The sequence below is a fragment of the Canis lupus genome, chromosome 15, assembly GCF_048164855.1.
Source record: "Canis lupus baileyi chromosome 15, mCanLup2.hap1, whole genome shotgun sequence".
Classification (NCBI taxonomy): domain Eukaryota; kingdom Metazoa; phylum Chordata; class Mammalia; order Carnivora; family Canidae; genus Canis; species Canis lupus.
The window spans coordinates 20,056,866-20,077,138 of NC_132852.1; the positions used below are offsets into that span (position 1 = coordinate 20,056,866).

The 20,273-nt window shown below is 53.7% G+C and overlaps 1 long non-coding RNA gene across 1 annotated transcript in view; it reads left to right on the forward strand.

The window, feature by feature from the left end:
• The window catches only part of LOC140604700 (uncharacterized), a 30,709-nt gene extending 10,916 nt beyond the window's left edge, over window positions 1-19,793 (forward strand). Inside the window, exons 3-4 of the long non-coding RNA XR_012007510.1 lie at window positions 7,945-8,008; window positions 19,079-19,793. This is a non-coding gene — a long non-coding RNA (uncharacterized lncRNA). The remainder of the gene's footprint in view (window positions 1-7,944; window positions 8,009-19,078) is intronic.
• Window positions 19,794-20,273: the final 480 nt, after the last annotated feature.

Sequence of the window (20,273 nt, forward strand, 5' to 3'; positions counted from 1 at the left end):
TCCCCTGGAACTTTCCAGTGCTGCTTGGTCAATACCTTGCTTTTCCCCTGACCTTCTAGCTGGTCTTCTGAGGGAGGGGCCTGCTGTGCTGATTGTCGGGTGTGTGCACCTGGGGAGCTGCCCAGGCCCCTGCCAGGTGTATGGCTCAGTGGGAGTTGTTTATCTGTGAGGCCCCTGCTCAGTCCCAGGTACAGGGTGACACCAGGATGGACAACAACAGTGGGGGCGGCCAGCTGTGCAGCTCTGGAGTCAGCTCCCGCAGTGACTACTGCAGCTCCCAGTGTGCAGGGGCCTGGATGCTCCAGGGGCGGGCCCGCCGATCTGTACAGCTCGGGCCGCCCGGGGGCAGGAGCCACCTGGCTGTCCTGTGTCCTCCCGGCCTCTGCCTGACCTGGGGGAGCACCCGATCCTGGGCTGTGTCCCCCGGCGCCCTGGGCTCTGGGACCTGTGACACTGTGAATGGACCTAAAGTGTAGGTCCACGATGTATAATTTAAAAGCATCAGAGTGAATTTTGTTTGAAGTTAACTTATACTTTATTACAATAAAACTCATAAGCCATTTTACAGGTTAAAGAAAAACTCAAAATATAGAAACAGTGAAATGACACGGGAAGGGCAAGCCTCCGTTGGGCTGCAGGCATGACGAGCCCCGCGGTGGGAGCTGGGGCGGGCTCCCGAGGTGGTCAGGGGGCTGCGCAGAGGTTGAAGCCAGTTGTCCCGGAGGCAATTGGCGGCTCTGGCACTCTGGGGACCCCGATTGCAGGTGCCAGGGCCTGCTCCTCCTCCGGGGTGGCCGCAGGTGCACGTGGCTCGTCCAGGGCGCAGCCGTGATCTAGAGCAGTGACCACTATCTGCAGGGGCTTCGCCTCCCCAGCTGGCACCTCAGCTGGGGCCAAGCCCTCAGCCCCAGCAGCCAGGGCGGCCTCGAGCACTTCAGGCCCATCCGAGGCAGCAGGCCCCACAGTTGGGGCTGGGGCGGGCTCCGGAAGTGCTTCAGGGTCTTTTGCTCGGGCCGAAGCTGTAGCTCCAAGAAGACAAAGTATCACCACCAGGACGGACTTTCCACGTCCCTCCCAAATCAAGGACACTCTTCCAACCGCTCAAAGAGCCCTGGGAGGTGTCCCCAGCCTGCAGCTCGTGGGGATGGGGTGTGAGCCGAACCCCTGCTCCCGGCCCAGCTGCACGGACGCTGGATCCGTGGGGCCCACCCTGTCCCCAGCTCGGCCACCCCCAGGCCTCCTCACCCCCAGCCTCTGGCTCCGCTGCATGGAGGCGTCTGAGTTGTTGCAGGTAACGCCGGGCACGGAGCTCCACGTCTGTGCCTGGCATGCGCTGCCTTATGAATTCCAGAATCTTCTTCAGGGAGGCAGATTGGGGGAGCCGACAAAAGTCCTCCTGATAATAGTCCATCCATATCTCCAGGATGCAGCAGATGGCCCTGGGGAGGGACAGGTGGGCACAGGGGTCAGAAGACAGGGCTCCCTCACACCGAGGTGTCCCGGGGAAGCCCTGCAGGACCCGGGGCCTCGGCCTCCCGTGCGGGGCTGTCAGAGGCCAGTCCTGCTCCTCGTCCACCTGCCACCTGGCGGTCCTGCCTGCCACAGGCCTGCTCCCCGAGGAGGGGCTGGCACGAAGCCTCTGTGCGGGGGAGCCCACGCCCAGCGGTGTGACCATCACGGTCTTTGCTGGGAAGCGGGGCTCCCTCCTCAGCCTGGCTCCCTGCCCACTTGCCCCTTGAATCCACCGGCAGGCGTCCGGGGACGGGGGGCGTCTGGCCTGTCATCGCCCTCACTGCACACACTGTCGCTCTGGGAAGGTCCAAGCCAGGAGGGCTCGGGCTCTGTGTCCTGCCAGGCCTTGCCAGGAGCCACCCGGGACCTCCACTTTCCCTCCCTGTGGCTCTGCGCTGCCTCCCTCATGAGGGGCCCCGGGGGGTGTCCTTCCACTGACTCTAATCTGCCGTCTCCCACGGGGCCAGGGCCACCGGGTCTGTGAGCCCTCAATGGCCCTCGTGGCAACCTGCTGTGCACTGGGTCCAGGTGCCACCAGATTGGGGAGTGCGATGCTCCCCACCCCCTCTGCTCTGGGTCCCAGGTGTGGGGCAGACAGAGGGCTGGGAGGGGCGGGCATGGAGAAAGTCTCCCTTAGGGGTCCCAGTGCTCTCCCACCAAGCCCACACCCTATTCACGGCTCTCCTTTCCTCCTTTCCTGAAGGGCCCTTAGACCTTTACCCCGTCACGGGAATTGCAGATGTGTGGGGTGAGGGTCCAGCACCCCCGGCCCACAGCCCCCTCGCTGCCCTCCTGGAGAGGGAAGGCCCTCGGGCAGGGGCCGGAGTCACTCACAGTTTCCAGCGCTGCAGGACCGCGTCGTCGCCACCACACGCAGCTGCGATGCACCCATATCTAGGGGAGGGCGGGGGCATCCCACGAATCATCCTGTGGCCGCGACCTCTCACCGTGGGGGCTGTCACCTCTGACCCCCGACTAGGCCGGAGCCCCGGGGGCCGTCAGCTCTGTGCGGGGGGCCACGGGCAGCCCCCGGAGAAGCGCCCGCACCTGCCGGGGCCTCCTGAATGCTTGAGCATGAAAGGCTCCGGCCAGGCCCACGGCCGATATCTGAGTGGGCCTGGGCGCCCGGGGACCCCGGGGTCCCCCTGTGTGGTTGCCCCAGGACACAGCCCCCCGATGGACTCTCCAACCTCCCTTTCAATGGGAAAAGAGGCCAGCTCAGGACCCCGGTGACGGTGGGGAGGAGGCACAGGCCCCGTCACGGGGGAGGAGGACGGCTGCGGAGCACAGGCACAGCCCCTCTGGCCGACCCGCCACAGGCCAGGCCCCGGGGCTGCCCTCCGGGACCCCACTGTGCCCTGGGTGACTCTGCTCCAGGCGGGGGAGCGGCCCGAGGCCGGGCAGCTCAGAACCATTCCCAGCCTCCCCACCAGCAGGTGGCCCACCCCTGGGCTGCAGAGGCGCAGGTGCTCACTTCGTAAACAGCAGATCCAGCACCTCGTCGGTGGTGGCAAATCCATGACAGTTGTCTAAAAAGATGAAAACGGAGATGACATCCCTGCGCAGCAAGGCGGGCAGCAGTTGTTGGAATTCCTGCTCCAGCAGCTCCGTCCGGCTGGGCTTCGTCGGGCAGATGGGAGGCGCCTTCCCGGCCGAGGCCCTTGCACCCTGAGTTGGGACAGAGGGGACGTGCATGGAGCCGCCGGGAGGCCTGGGGTGGGAGCGCAGCCCGCAGCCCGAGCTCTCGGGGGCCGTGGGGGGCAGGAGTGCCCACGGCAGGAACCCGGGCCTTGATGCCTTTGGCTCAGTCACTTAGCCTCTGACTCTGGGCTGTGGCTCGGGTCGTGGCCTCAGCACCCTGGGATCCCGCCCTGGCAGGCCCTGCGCTTGGGGCCCAGTCTGCTTCAGGAGCCTGGGTCTCCCTCTCCCCTCCCTGCTCTCTGCCTGTCTCTTACACAAACAAGACAAACTATCCGATAAAGAAACAATCTTAGAGGATAAATGTTCAAAAAAGTTTGGATCAGTACAAGGACCTCAAGAGACACAGAGAGACAGAGACCGAGAGAGACAGACACACAGACAGAGGGAGAAGCAGCCCTGGTGCAGAGAGCCCGAGGCGGGACTCGATCCCGGGCCTGCGGGGTCAGGGCCTGGGCGGAAGGCAGGCGCTAAACCCCTGGGCGACCAGGCCGCCCCTGAAGGCTCTGCTCTGATATTCCTACACCTCTGTGCACAGGGACTCTGCATCTGGCCCAGGCAGGGGCAGGGCCCTGGGGCAAGTGTGGGGAGCAGGGGAATGCAGACTCATGTGGGAGCAGGAGTGTAGGGGGGAGCCCAGGGGAGTAGCAGGCTGGCTTCTGGGACCCGGGGCCCTTCGTGCCGCATCGGGGACCCGGATGTCGGGGGTGCCCCGGCCCCTGCACTCATTTGAGCCCGCGCTGGCCTCTGTTAGCTGCGCAGGGCACTTCCCAGTTCCTCGAGGCGGTGGGGCAGAGCACCCCTTCCTCCCGCTCGCGCCCCCTGTCCCGGGTGGAGCTCTGTGGAGACAGTGCCCGGCAGCCAGGCAGGAGGCCTCAGCGCCCGGTCCGGCCGCCTCGGCTGGGCCGCACCCCCAGCGGCCCCCATCCAGACACACCACAGCGCAGGCGGCACCCCCCTCCCCCAAGGAGAGCAAAGGGATCGGCTGCAGGGCCTCGGGGGGACTCTTACTCGGAGGGTAAGAGGACCTCAGGAGCCCTGTTTGCACCCTGCCCACCTTGACCTCAGGGTGACCCTGAAGGGATCACCGGGGAACCTGCCGCCCTGCAATGTCCCCCAGCCTGGATGCACCTGCCCACACATCCCTGTTTCCCGGAAGCTGAAGAGGAGGGGATGGGGCCACCCAGGATGGCTGGCACAGGGGGCCTGGCCTGGCCTGCTCTGGGTTACCTGACGGCGCCTCCTGATAAACGCCCTGAGGCGTTGGTTTTTATGCTGGAGCCAAAGCCTACAGCATTGGAACAAGCGGCACCCCTGGGGTTCCTGGGAGCCAGAGCCCCCAGAGGTGGGCCGGCAGCAGGAGAACATCTTCCAGGAGCGGATGTCTCCAGCCAAGTGAGCCTGAGGTGGGGCTGCACTAGATGCGGTTGCCTGGTCACGGGGGTTCCAAGTTCTGTTGGGCTCTGTGTCACGGGAGTGACCTCACTTCCTGGGACCCCCTCCCTGACCCCCACCTGATCCTGGGGACTCGAGATTGAGTCCCCCCTCAGGCTCCCTGCATGTGTCTCTGCCTCTCTCCCCGTGTGTCTCTCATAAATAAATAAAAATCAGTATACACCACATTTTCTTTATCCATTTACCTTTGATGGACATCTGAGTTGCTCCCAGCCCTTGGCTATGATAAAGAATGCTTCTATGAGGATGGAGGTCTTTGGCGACCCTGCTTTCAATTCTTTTGACTACACGTACCCCAGAAATAGGATTGCTGGATTATATGGTAGTTGTAGTTTTAATTTTTTTGAGGAACTCTCATACTGTTTACATAGTGGTTGCACCATGCTACATTCCTATCAGCAATGCACAAGTGTCCTGATTTCTCCATATCCTTGCCAACATTTTATTTTTTAACAGTGGTCATCCTAATGGGTGTGAGGTGACCCTCATCGTGGTTGTGATTTGCCTTTTTTGATGGTTAGTGATGTGGAGCATCATTTCATAGGTTCATTGGCCATTTATACATCTTCTTTCAAGGAATGTCTGTACAGGCTCTTCGTCCTTTCTTCCATTGGGCTACTTGTTGCCTTGTGACGAAGTTCGTAGGAGTTTTTTGTATATTAACTTATTGTCAAATACATGGTTTGCACATATTTTTCCCATTCTATTCGTTGTCTCTTCACTCTCTAGATTGTATCCTTTGGTGCATTTGAAGTTTTATAGACCCCATTTGTCTATGTTTACTTGTTTGCTGGTGCTTTGGTATCGTAGTCAGGAAATCACTGCCAGGTCCGTGGATCCTGGGTGGCTCAGTCAGTAAGCATATGACTCAATGTCAGCTCAGGTCTTGATCTCAGGGTTGTGAGTTCAGGCCCCATATTAGGCTCCACCCTGGGTATGGAGCCTGTTTACAAAAAGAAAGAAATCATTGGCAGATCTAATATTGTGAATCTTTTCCTTATGTTTCCTTTCAAGCATTTTATCTATAAAATAGATATCTATTTTGGGGTTTTTTTTTAAACATTACTCTTACATATGTTTTCTCATTTTCAGTGTATGATTCTTTCACTTCTTTCATTAGTCTTGTTCCTGAATATCTTACCTTTTTCAGTGTTGTGGTAAATGGAGTTGTGTTCTTGAGTTCCACTTCAAATTGTTCATTGTTAACATCTAGAGATGCAACTGCTTCTTGGTGTGTTGGTTTTCATTTCTGCAACCTTGTTGAATTTGTTTACTGCTTCTAATTTTTTTAATCCTTACGATTTCTACGTATAAGATTATGGTATATGCAAATATGATTCTTCTTCTTCCTTTCCAGTTTGGATGCGTTTTGTTTCTTTTACTTGCCTAATTGCTCTGGCTAAGTTTTCTAGTACTATATTTGATGGAAAGGCCAGAGTAAAGAACTTTATTTTGATCCTATTTTTAGAGGAAAAGTTTGAGTCTTTTGCTATTTTGTACATTAGTTGGGATTTTTTTTTTTCATATTTGGTCTTTATGATGTTTAGTTGGTTTACTTTTACTCCTAGTTTAGTAAGAGTTCTTTTCATGAAAGAGTATTAAGTCTCGTGAAGTGAAAAAAATAAACAGCATACAAAGTCAGATGCTTTTACCATCTGAACCACCTAGGTGCCCCCCTTTGCACATTCTTTTTTTGTTTCTTAAATTACACTTAGGAATGAAATCATATGGTATTTGTGTTTCTCTGACTCACTTATTTCACTTAGCATTACTCTTTAGCTCCATGTACGTCATTCCAAATGACGAGATTTCATTCTTTTGTATAACTGAATAATACTCCATCGCATATGTACCACGTCTTCTTTATCCATTCATCTATTCTTTCTAGAGTTCCTTGAGAGATTTATATATATATATTTTTTTTTTCTTTTTTTTTCTGTATGTGTTTATAGCATTAAGCTCTCCTAGAAATCTTTTGCTGCAGCCTAAATGTTTTGGTATATTGGGTTTCCTTGTTTCATTTGTTTCAAGATACTATGTATTTATGTAAGAAAGAGAACCCAGGAGTGGGTGGGGGCAGGGGGAAAGGAGAGGGAGAATCTTAAGCAGGCTCCACACTCACTGCAGAACCCAGCACAGGGCTCGATCTCAAGATACTGAGATCATGATCTGAGCCAAATCAGGAGTCGAAGGCTTAACCAACTGAGCCACCCAGATGGCCTCAAGATGCTTTTTAATTTCCCCCTTAAGTTAACCTAGGAAAAAGTTTTTCTTCTTTGACCTGTTGGTTGTTAAGAGAACGTTGTTTCATAATTGGCTCTTTATACATGTGAGACTTCACTAATGTGGTGGTCACTGGCCAGGCACATGTGACAATTTACATTAAAATTAATTAAAATTATATAAAATTTTATATAATTGAGAAAATTCACTTTCTCAATCACACTCGCCATATATATCAGATATGTAATAACCACATACCATATTGGGCAGCACTAGTAGACAGTATTTCCTTTTTACGGTACGATCTATTGGAGTCTTGATATAGATAGAATAATAGTTGTCAACCAGGTGCAATTTTGTCCCCCATGGGACGTATGGCAATATCTGGAAACATGTTTGATTTCACAGGTAGGGGATCCGTGTTTTACTGGCACCTAGTGGGTGGAGTTCCGGAAAGCTGTTAAAATCCCGTAATTCACAGGACAGCCCCCCAACAAAGGCTCATCCGGCCCACATGCCAGTAGTTTTGACGGTGAAAACCTTTGACCTATAATATGTTTCAGCAGGACGTGGAGGGCTCGTTGTTTTTTCCCTCTGATTGGCCAGTTGACTAGACCCCCTCTGCTGTGTGTATTCAATCCATCCTCTGCTTACTGCTAGTGAACTTTAGGCTAAAAATGTGTTTTGGTATTCTTGGTTTTTTTTTTTTTTTTTTCACTTAAATGGTGGAGAAGGTCCTATTCCTTGCTAATTAGCATGCAATTTTTTTTAAAGTGAAATTGATAGTTAAGGTCCTTTACAATGAAAGAATACATATTTAATTTTATTTTTTTATTTTTTAAAGATTTTCTTTATTTATTCATGAGAAGGACACAGAGGGAGAGAGAGGCACAGACACAGGCAGAGGGAGAAGCAGGCTCCACGCAGAAGCCTGACGTGGGACTCGATCCTGGGTCTCCAGGATCACACCCTGGGCCGAAGGCAGTCACCAAACCACTGAGCCACCCGGGCGGCCCAGCATACAATTTTAAAAAATCGACTTTTGCTGTCTTACAGGTTCTTTGACTCTGCACATATAGACAAATCTCTGTTTCTGGCTCATCATGGCTTCCACTTCAAGGTAAGTGCCTTTGATGAAAGCCTTTATGAAGGGCCACACCCAGGACATTTTTAGCTCTTGGTTCTGCTGGCCTCACTAAGCATATGGTGTCTAGGAAAGAAAAAGGAGGAAGAGAGAGCACAAAAGGGAGACTGAGGAAAGATGAGGCAAGCAGGGTAGTGCATGTGGTATAGGTGAGGCTTTGTAGCTCCAGGGTCTGCACTGTGTCTGAAAATGTGATTTATTTCTCTCATCTTATTTTTTTTTTTTTAAGATTTATATTATATATAAATCAGAGAGAGGGAGAGAGAGCACAAGTGGGAATTAGAGAGAGAGGGAGACACGCTCCAGATTGAGCACGGAGCCCGATGTGGGACTCGACCTCATGACCCCGAGATCAGGATCCAAGCTGAAACCAACAGTTGGTCACATAACTGACTGTGCCATCCAGGCGCCCCCTCCTCATCTTTTAATGCACAAGGTGCTTGCTACTGGACTACCATGCTCCCTGCAAGCTTTACCATTCCATGAGTCTTCTTTCCTTATTTTTTCAAGTTTTTACTTAAATTCTAGTTAGTTAACATATACTGTAATATTGGTTCAAGACTAGTGTTTAGTGATTCATCACTTACCTATAACACCCAGTGCTCATCACAACAAGTGCCCTCCTCACTGCCAATCACCACGCCAATCCCATGCCCTCCTTCCCTCCAGCAAGCCTGTTGTTCTCTGTACTAAAGAATCTCTTATAGTATACCTCCCACTCTTTTCCTTCCTTCCCCTATATCCGTTTGTTGTTGTTGTTGTTGTTGTTGTTGTTTTAATTCCACATATGAGTGAAATCATCTGGTATTTTCTCTGAATGACTGACTTTGCTTAACATATAGAATACACTCTAGGTCCTTTCTTTGGTGTTAGTAGTGATCTCTCCTTTCTCATCATGATTTTATTAGTTTGAGTGTTTTCTGTCTTCTTTTAAATAAGGCTGGCTAATGGTTTATCTACCTTCTTAATTGTTTCAAAGAACCAACTCCTGGTTTTGTTGATCTTTTCCACAGTTCTTCTGGTCTCTATTTCATTGAGTTCTGCTCGAGTCTTTTTTAACCCTCTTCTTCTGCTGGGTGTTGGATCTATTTGCTGTCTTTCACCAGCTCCCTTAGGTGGAAGGTTAGCTTTTCTATTTGAGTTTTTTCCAGTTTTTGGATGGATGCTTGTATTGCGATGTATTTCCCCCTCAGGACTGCTTTTGCTGTATCCCAAAGATTTTGAATGGTGGTGTCTTCATTCTCATTAGTTTCCATGAATCTTTTTAATTCTTCTCTAATTTCGTGGTTGACCCTTTCACCTTGTAGCAGGATGGTCCTTAACCTCCACGTATTTGAAATCCTTCCAAACTTCTTCTTGTGATTTAGTTCTAGTTTCAAAGCATTATGGTCTGAAAATACACAGGGTCGATCCCAATCTTTTGGTATCAATTAAGACCTGATGTGTGACCCAGTTTGTGGTCTCTTCTGGAGAAAGCCCCACGTGCACTTGAGAAGAATGTGTATTCAGTTGCGTTTGCATGTAAAGTTCTATAAATATCTGTGAAATCCATCTGGTCCAGTGTATCATTTAAAGCTCCTGTTTCTTTGGAGATGTTGTGCTTAAAAGACCTGTGGATTGCAGAAAGCGCTCCATTGAAGTCACCAAGTATAAGTGTATTATTATCTAAGTATGTCTTAACTTTGGTTATTAATCGATTGATATACTTGGCGGCTCACGCATCCGGGCCATAAATATTCGTGATTGTTAGGTCCTCTTGTTGGATAGATCCTTTAAGTATGATATAGTGTCCCTCTTCACCTCTCACTACAGTCTTTGGGACAAACTTTAATTTATCTGATATAAGGATGGCTACCCCTGCATTTATTGAGGACTATTTGAATGGTACACAGTTCTCCAACCTTTTATTTTCAGGCTGTAGGTGTCCTGATGTCTAAAATGAGTCTCTTGGAGACAGCAAATGGATGGGTCTTGCCTTTTTTTATCCAGTCTGAAACCCTGCGTCCTTTTGATGGGGTCATTAAGCCCATTCACGTTCAGAGTTACTATTGACAGATATGGATTTAGTGTCATCATGATACCTATTCAGTCCCTGTTTTTGTGGATTGTTTCCTTGGACTTCCCCTTTCTTTTACAGGGTCCCCCCTTAATATTTCTGGCAGAGCCGGCTTGGTGGTCACATATCCTGTCAGTTTCTGCCTCTCTTGGAAGCTCTTTATCTCTCCTTCTATTCTGAATGAGAGCCTTGCTGGATAAAGTATTCTTGGCTGCAGGTTCCTCTCATTTAGGACCCTGACTGTATCCTGCCGGCCCTTTCTCACCTCCCAGGTCTCTGTGGAGAGGTCTGCTGTTGTCCTAAAGCTTCTCCCCATAAAAGTTAGTGATTTCTTGTCTCTTGCTGCATTAAGGATCTTCTCTTTATCTTTGGAATTTGCAAGTTCCAGTATTAAATGTTAAATGTTGAGCGGTTTTTATGGATTTAAGGGGGGTGGGGGTGATCTCTCTAGCTCCTGGATCTAAATGCCTGTTTCCCTTCCCAAGTTAGGAAAGTTTTCAGCTATGATTTGTTCAAATACATAATCTGGACCTCTGTCCCTTTTGGCGCCCTCGGGAACCCCAATTAAACGTAGATTTTTTCCTTCTGAGGCTGTCATTTATTTCCCTTAACCTATCCTCATGGTCTCTTAATTGTCTTTCTTTTCTTCCCTCAGTTTCCGCCCTTGCCATCAACTTGTCTTCTGTGTCACTCACTCGTTCTTCTCCCTCGTTAACCCTGGTCGTTAGGACCTCCAGTTTGGATTGCATCTCATTTAACTGATTTTTAATTTCGGCCTGATTAGATCTAAATCCTACAGTCATGAAGTCTCTTGAGTCCTTTATGCTTTTTTCTAGAGCCACCAGTAGCTTTATAACTGTGCTTCTGAATTGGCTTTCTGACATTGAATTGTAATCCAAATGTTGTAACTCTGTGGGAGAGAGGACTGTTTCTGATTTCTTTCTTTGGAGGTGAGTTTTTCCTTCTAGCCATTTTACTCAGTGCGGAGTGGCCAAAAACAAGTTGTACTGGAATAACGAGAAAGAGAGAGAGAGAGAAAAAAAGAAAAGAAGAAATAAAAAAGAATTAAAAAGGGGGTGGGGGTGGGGAAACAACAGAAACAAACAGAAAAGAAAAAAACAAGGGGGAGTATCCTCTGATCCTATATACTGTAAATCCCTCGGCTTCCCCTGGAACTTTCCAGTGCTGCTTGGTCAATACCTTGCTTTTCCCCTGACCTTCTAGCTGGTCTTCTGAGGGAGGGGCCTGCTGTGCTGATTGTCGGGTGTGTGCACCTGGGGAGCTGCCCAGGCCCCTGCCAGGTGTATGGCTCAGTGGGAGTTGTTTATCTGTGAGGCCCCTGCTCAGTCCCAGGTACAGGGTGACACCAGGAGGGACAACAACAGTGGGGGCGGCCAGCTGTGCAGCTCTGGAGTCAGCTCCCGCAGTGACTACTGCAGCTCCCAGTGTGCAGGGGCCTGGATGCTCCAGGGGCGGGCCCGCCGATCTGTACAGCTCGGGCCGCCCGGGGGCAGGAGCCACCTGGCTGTCCTGTGTCCTCCCGGCCTCTGCCTGACCTGGGGGAGCACCCGATCCTGGGCTGTGTCCCCCGGCGCTCTGGGACCTGTGACACTGTGAATGGACCTAAAGTGTAGGTCCACGATGTATAATTTAAAAGCATCAGAGTGAATTTTGTTTGAAGTTAACTTATACTTTATTACAATAAAACTCATAAGCCATTTTACAGGTTAAAGAAAAACTCAAAATATAGAAACAGTGAAATGACACGGGAAGGGCAAGCCTCCGTTGGGCTGCAGGCATGACGAGCCCCGCGGTGGGAGCTGGGGCGGGCTCCCGAGGTGGTCAGGGGGCTGCGCAGAGGTTGAAGCCAGTTGTCCCGGAGGCAATTGGCGGCTCTGGCACTCTGGGGACCCCGATTGCAGGTGCCAGGGCCTGCTCCTCCTCCGGGGTGGCCGCAGGTGCACGTGGCTCGTCCAGGGCGCAGCCGTGATCTAGAGCAGTGACCACTATCTGCAGGGGCTTCGCCTCCCCAGCTGGCACCTCAGCTGGGGCCAAGCCCTCAGCCCCAGCAGCCAGGGCGGCCTCGAGCACTTCAGGCCCATCCGAGGCAGCAGGCCCCACAGTTGGGGCTGGGGCGGGCTCCGGAAGTGCTTCAGGGTCTTTTGCTCGGGCCGAAGCTGTAGCTCCAAGAAGACAAAGTATCACCACCAGGACGGACTTTCCACGTCCCTCCCAAATCAAGGACACTCTTCCAACCGCTCAAAGAGCCCTGGGAGGTGTCCCCAGCCTGCAGCTCGTGGGGATGGGGTGTGAGCCGAACCCCTGCTCCCGGCCCAGCTGCACGGACGCTGGATCCGTGGGGCCCACCCTGTCCCCAGCTCGGCCACCCCCAGGCCTCCTCACCCCCAGCCTCTGGCTCCGCTGCATGGAGGCGTCTGAGTTGTTGCAGGTAACGCCGGGCACGGAGCTCCACGTCTGTGCCTGGCATGCGCTGCCTTATGAATTCCAGAATCTTCTTCAGGGAGGCAGATTGGGGGAGCCGACAAAAGTCCTCCTGATAATAGTCCATCCATATCTCCAGGATGCAGCAGATGGCCCTGGGGAGGGACAGGTGGGCACAGGGGTCAGAAGACAGGGCTCCCTCACACCGAGGTGTCCCGGGGAAGCCCTGCAGGACCCGGGGCCTCGGCCTCCCGTGCGGGGCTGTCAGAGGCCAGTCCTGCTCCTCGTCCACCTGCCACCTGGCGGTCCTGCCTGCCACAGGCCTGCTCCCCGAGGAGGGGCTGGCACGAAGCCTCTGTGCGGGGGAGCCCACGCCCAGCGGTGTGACCATCACGGTCTTTGCTGGGAAGCGGGGCTCCCTCCTCAGCCTGGCTCCCTGCCCACTTGCCCCTTGAATCCACCGGCAGGCGTCCGGGGACGGGGGGCGTCTGGCCTGTCATTGCCCTCACTGCACACACTGTCGCTCTGGGAAGGTCCAAGCCAGGAGGGCTCGGGCTCTGTGTCCTGCCAGGCCTTGCCAGGAGCCACCCGGGACCTCCACTTTCCCTCCCTGTGGCTCTGCGCTGCCTCCCTCATGAGGGGCCCCGGGGGGTGTCCTTCCACTGACTCTAATCTGCCGTCTCCCACGGGGCCAGGGCCACCGGGTCTGTGAGCCCTCAATGGCCCTCGTGGCAACCTGCTGTGCACTGGGTCCAGGTGCCACCAGATTGGGGAGTGCGATGCTCCCCACCCCCTCTGCTCTGGGTCCCAGGTGTGGGGCAGACAGAGGGCTGGGAGGGGCGGGCATGGAGAAAGTCTCCCTTAGGGGTCCCAGTGCTCTCCCACCAAGCCCACACCCTATTCACGGCTCTCCTTTCCTCCTTTCCTGAAGGGCCCTTAGACCTTTACCCCGTCACGGGAATTGCAGATGTGTGGGGTGAGGGTCCAGCACCCCCGGCCCACAGCCCCCTCGCTGCCCTCCTGGAGAGGGAAGGCCCTCGGGCAGGGGCCGGAGTCACTCACAGTTTCCAGCGCTGCAGGACCGCGTCGTCGCCACCACACGCAGCTGCGATGCACCCATATCTAGGGGAGGGCGGGGGCATCCCACGAATCATCCTGTGGCCGCGACCTCTCACCGTGGGGGCTGTCACCTCTGACCCCCGACTAGGCCGGAGCCCCGGGGGCCGTCAGCTCTGTGCGGGGGGCCACGGGCAGCCCCCGGAGAAGCGCCCGCACCTGCCGGGGCCTCCTGAATGCTTGAGCATGAAAGGCTCCGGCCAGGACCACGGCCGATATCTGAGTGGGCCTGGGCGCCCGGGGACCCCGGGGTCCCCCTGTGTGGTTGCCCCAGGACACAGCCCCCCGATGGACTCTCCAACCTCCCTTTCAATGGGAAAAGAGGCCAGCTCAGGACCCCGGTGACGGTGGGGAGGAGGCACAGGCCCCGTCACGGGGGAGGAGGACGGCTGCGGAGCACAGGCACAGCCCCTCTGGCCGACCCGCCACAGGCCAGGCCCCGGGGCTGCCCTCCGGGACCCCACTGTGCCCTGGGTGACTCTGCTCCAGGCGGGGGAGCGGCCCGAGGCCGGGCAGCTCAGAACCATTCCCAGCCTCCCCACCAGCAGGTGGCCCACCCCTGGGCTGCAGAGGCGCAGGTGCTCACTTCGTAAACAGCAGATCCAGCACCTCGTCGGTGGTGGCAAATCCATGACAGTTGTCTAAAAAGATGAAAACGGAGATGACATCCCTGCGCAGCAAGGCGGGCAGCAGTTGTTGGAATTCCTGCTCCAGCAGCTCCGTCCGGCTGGGCTTCGTCGGGCAGATGGGAGGCGCCTTCCCGGCCGAGGCCCTTGCACCCTGAGTTGGGACAGAGGGGACGTGCATGGAGCCGCCGGGAGGCCTGGGGTGGGAGCGCAGCCCGCAGCCCGAGCTCTCGGGGGCCGTGGGGGGCAGGAGTGCCCACGGCAGGAACCCGGGCCTTGATGCCTTTGGCTCAGTCACTTAGCCTCTGACTCTGGGCTGTGGCTCGGGTCGTGGCCTCAGCACCCTGGGATCCCGCCCTGGCAGGCCCTGCGCTTGGGGCCCAGTCTGCTTCAGGAGCCTGGGTCTCCCTCTCCCCTCCCTGCTCTCTGCCTGTCTCTTACACAAACAAGACAAACTATCCGATAAAGAAACAATCTTAGAGGATAAATGTTCAAAAAAGTTTGGATCAGTACAAGGACCTCAAGAGACACAGAGAGACAGAGACCGAGAGAGACAGACACACAGACAGAGGGAGAAGCAGCCCTGGTGCAGAGAGCCCGAGGCGGGACTCGATCCCGGGCCTGCGGGGTCAGGGCCTGGGCGGAAGGCAGGCGCTAAACCCCTGGGCGACCAGGCCGCCCCTGAAGGCTCTGCTCTGATATTCCTACACCTCTGTGCACAGGGACTCTGCATCTGGCCCAGGCAGGGGCAGGGCCCTGGGGCAAGTGTGGGGAGCAGGGGAATGCAGACTCATGTGGGAGCAGGAGTAGGGGGGAGCCCAGGGGAGTAGCAGGCTGGCTTCTGGGACCCGGGGCCCTTCGTGCCGCATCGGGGACCCGGGTGTCGGGGGTGCCCCGGCCCCTGCACTCATTTGAGCCCGCGCTGGCCTCTGTTAGCTGCGCAGGGCACTTCCCAGTTCCTCGAGGCGGTGGGGCAGAGCACCCCTTCCTCCCGCTCGCGCCCCCTGTCCCGGGTGGAGCTCTGTGGAGACAGTGCCCGGCAGCCAGGCAGGAGGCCTCAGCGCCCGGTCCGGCCGCCTCGGCTGGGCCGCACCCCCAGCGGCCCCCATCCAGACACACCACAGCGCAGGCGGCACCCCCCTCCCCCAAGGAGAGCAAAGGGATCGGCTGCAGGGCCTCGGGGGGACTCTTACTCGGAGGGTAAGAGGACCTCAGGAGCCCTGTTTGCACCCTGCCCACCTTGACCTCAGGGTGACCCTGAAGGGATCACCGGGGAACCTGCCGCCCTGCAATGTCCCCCAGCCTGGATGCACCTGCCCACACATCCCTGTTTCCCGGAAGCTGAAGAGGAGGGGATGGGGCCACCCAGGATGGCTGGCACAGGGGGCCTGGCCTGGCCTGCTCTGGGTTACCTGACGGCGCCTCCTGATAAACGCCCTGAGGCGTTGGTTTTTATGCTGGAGCCAAAGCCTACAGCATTGGAACAAGCGGCACCCCTGGGGTTCCTGGGAGCCAGAGCCCCCAGAGGTGGGCCGGCAGCAGGAGAACATCTTCCAGGAGCGGATGTCTCCAGCCAAGTGAGCCTGAGGTGGGGCTGCACTAGATGCGGTTGCCTGGTCACGGGGGTTCCAAGTTCTGTTGGGCTCTGTGTCACGGGAGTGACCTCACTTCCTGGGACCCCCTCCCTGACCCACTCCTGGAGGAAGCTGCAGGGGCGGCGCTCGGGGCTGCCGACGGCTCCCCCGTCCCTGCAGGCGATGGCCTGTGCACACAGTGACACACCCGCACCCCTGTCCACAGGCCCCAGGGAAGGACTGTGTGCAGCCAGGGCCCCAGCCTAGACACACGCCTGCGTTCAGACACAACTTTCCATTCTTCCCCGGTTTTGACCCCAGAGAAGCCGTTGTGCCCGTCGGGGATGGTCTGCATCTTGCCCGTGGGACAGGGATTATCCTAGCGGGTGCTTCCTCCAGACGTCCCCAGGCCACTGTGGCATCATATCTATGACATTGGAGGCGGGTGTCACATGCGGGAAATACCTCCAACCACATGTTCTTCCTTGGTGTGTACATGCGCCCAGGCCCACGAGGTCCATGTGCACGCACGTGGGCACCAGTTCTCTCATACTGGAGGCCCAGAAGATGACAGTCCCACCGGGGGAGGCATGGGCAATAGCTCCCCACGATCCTAGGCTCCTGAATCCAAGGCAAACCCTACAGAAGGTGTCAGAGTCACGGCCTAGAAGGTGTGAGGCCGTCCTTATCCTGAACCCCTGCCTGTCGTGTGTTATGGGCCCTTCCCTCCTTCCCACTGGGTGAGCTGTGGACAGCGGTGCACCCAGTGGGTCGCCCTGACCTGGGCTCTAGGGAACCTGCTGTCAGCCACAGAACTGAAAGTAGACAGGAGGCACTGACTCTCCGGCTTGACCCCCAACTGAACTGAAAGCACGTTGTGTGTCCACGTACACTGACAGAGAAACAGAGACACGGATATAAATGTAGACACAGATGCAGAACTAGGAAGTTAGCAGAGGAGAAGCAACATCACTGAAGATCATTAAATAAAAAAAGAAAGACAGCTGAGTCTCGAATGGAGAAAAATGGAGTAATTAAAATAGAATCATGAAAAAATAATTCATCAAACCGAAAAGCAGAGAGAGGGATAAAGAAGAAGGAGCACTTTGGTGACACAAAGAAACGGCAAGCCTCGAATGTAAGGGTGATCGTGCCTCACGGACTCCATGGAACCTAAGTTGGGCAACAAGCAGCACCTTCCAGCAAAGGCCTAAGCGAATTATTTTCTGTTGTTGTTTTTTATTTAAAGATTTTTATCTCTTTATTCATGAGAGTGACAGAGAGTGAGAGAGGCAGAGACATAGGCCGAGGGAGAAGCAGGCTCCATGCAGGAAGCCTGATGGGGGACTCGATCCCGGATCCCAGGATCAGGCCCTGGGCCGAAGGTGGATGCTCAGCTCAGCCCCTGAGTCACCTGGGGGTCTAGACTAAGCTAATGAAAATGTACAAGGGATTGTGTCATACTGTGTTTGTAAGGGGGTAAAATTTCTCTTTACTAAGAAAGCGAGGGCAGCCCGGGTGGCTCAGCGGTTTAGCACCGCCTTCGGCCCAGGGCCTGATCCTGGGGACCCGAGATCAAGTCCCCCCTCGGGCTCCCTGCATGGAGCCTGCTTCTCCCTCTGCCTGTGTCTCTGCCTCTCTCTCTCTCTCTCTCTCACTGTGTGCCTATCATAAATAAAAAATAAAAAAAAAATTAAAAAAAAAAAAAAGAGTCATGGCTCGAGTAAAAGGGTTTTGGTATCACACCACTGATCACACAGTTTTGTGCCAGTCTTAGCATATCAATATGCTAATATCAATATACCACTCTTGTGTTTGGACCCGCTATTGTGCTTCTTATTATGATTTCAAGATGCCCTTCAAGAACAATGGGAAACTTTGAAAAAATAGAGATTTATTATTTATAAGACCTGGAAATCACACAGCACACCTGGAACCACATAGCGAGGTCACACAGGGCAGGGGGAAGGAGGATGGCGAGCATACAAGTATGCACAGGCAGGTTTTCTGCTTTTATCAGAGCCAAGTGTGGGGGGCTAGGGTTTTATAGGCTCACTCTTTATTAGAAAATTTAAAATATAAGAGTGTGGAATTTAAAGCTCAGGAAGAGAAAAGGCAAGTGGCCCAAATGGTCACTTATTGAAATCAACCAAGTTCACAAAGGAGCCTAGGGGGCAGTGGGGCTGGCTCTTTGTCTAGTCTTGTGGTTGGCAATGTGTTTATTTGAAATAACTATCTTTTGTCAGTTACTCGTATTACCAAAAAAAAAAAAAAAAAAAAAAAATAGCCAAAGCTCATGGCTTATATCGCATTGCCAAGTGCTGCAGAGTAACCATCCTGGAGTACCACTCTGTTCATCTGACCCCCCTGCAAAGTACCCTCACAATTGCTTCCTGATTATGCAAATTTTTCAGGTACAAAATGACCCAACTTTGCCTTCTCAATCCTGGATCCCACCACTGTAATCTACATGCCCTGTCTCCAACCAACTGGGCTATTCACTTCTCTTTTCACAACGCAGCACTCACCTAGCTCCTTGCCTTTGTCCATACTGGTGCCAACATGTTATCATCAAGCACATGGTGTTTTTGCAGAGATGGTTGGTAAATAAATAAGGAATGGGCCTCCAGTGGCCTCCATGATAATATATTATTCCTCACCCCTCTGATTTTCCTCCTCCTGTTTTTCTACCACAACCCCTCCTATCTAGTCACACTCCTAAATGTTCCACTCTCTTCATTAACCCACAGCTGAACTTCAGGCTTTACAATCCTAACATGTTAACAGACATTTATGCGGGGTCTACTCTGAAGCAGGTACTGCACAAGGTATATAGGTGAAACAAAGACGAATAAGCTACTTATGTTCCTGCCCTGAAAAAGCACACAATTAACTACAGAAGGAGAAATGCAGGATGCTTGGGGAGTGCAGGAGGGAATTTAAAGACAGCTTTTTGGAGTTTTAACCTGAAAAATAAAACTATCAGTTATTTTACTAGCAAAAAAATGGTTTTTTTCAGGAATAACAGTATTCCAATTCTGGACATGCAACAAACAAAGAGGAACATTATTTTGTGCAGAAGAAGAATGAAGCTGGGAGGGTTTTTTCCAAACAAAAGTCCATTGGGGGGGAAAAAATAGCAGAAGTCCAGGTCATGATGGTTTCCAAAGGGCTGAGTTGCAGGGGTAGTGGAGATGTTGTCAGAGATACGAAATACATCTTTCCCTTGCAGGAGACTGTGATTGATGATTCTTTCCTGCTGCTGATTCTTCTGTTGGGCTCTTCATTGATAATTCTTTCTGTAATTAACCATAATTGATGTTGAGTGGTAAGGCTTCACCTCCTAACTTTCTCTTTTCTCCTCCTTTCCCTATTTTAGTGAGGTTCCACTAATTAATATTGTCTTAAACATTGGAAACCCTGGGGCCAAGTGAAGAGCATGGGAAAGAAGAAAGGGCAGGATTCCAGGGAGCAGAAGCAAACAGAGAGCATTCAGACATTTCCAACCATTTGGTGGGACTACGGTAGCAAAGGTTAGGTGGTGGGAAAAGAGGCCAGACTGTCAATAGTTTACTAAGCGATGCCGGGAGTTTCTCTCCTGAAAGTAATAGGTTGCCTTTAATAGATTTTTAGATTGGGGAATAATCAGCGAGTTCTCTAGAATGATCATTCAGGCAGCATTATCAGAGGTGGTTTGGAAGTGGGAGAAAAGGCAATCAGGGAAGTGAACTATCAAACTGTTGTAAGAGAGGCACCTGGGTGGCTGAGTTGGTGAAGGGTCAGCCTTCGGCTCAGGTCATGATCACAGAGTCCCAGAAGAGAGTCCCTGGTGGAGCCCCGGGATGGAGCCCCAGGAGGGAGCCCTACACGGAGCTCCGCCCCTCCCCCTGCTGTCGTTCTCTCTCTCTCCCTCCCTCTCAAATAAAAATAAAATGTTTTTTGAAACATTTTCTTTCTTTTTTTTTTTTTTTAAGAAACTGTCGGAAGATCCCGGAGCAGGCCGGAGACACGGTCGCGGGGGCTGGAGCGCCCCCCGAGGCCCCTGCTAGGCGGACAGACCTCTCGGGTCGTGAGTGTGCGCCTCGGCCTCCGCCGCACCTGCACCCGATTCCGACCGCGCTCGTGCCGTCTGCCCCCAAACTTATGCACTTAATTATCTTTTCCTGGACTCCCCAGTCGTTTCCTGCCCACCACTCCAGTCTCCCTAGATAACACAATAGGAATTGATGGGGTTGGAAGGGCTCGCAAGCCCTCGGAGGCCCAGCTCACGCCCAGGAAAGCGGGGAGGCGCTCCGGGAGCCCCATCACGGGGCTCATCACCCGGTCGCCTTCCCGGGACACGGAGCAGGACACCTCTAGCGCGCCCCCACAGCTGTCAGGCCCTCGGCGGCCGCCAGGGGGCGCGTCCGTTCCCCTCCCCATCCCCC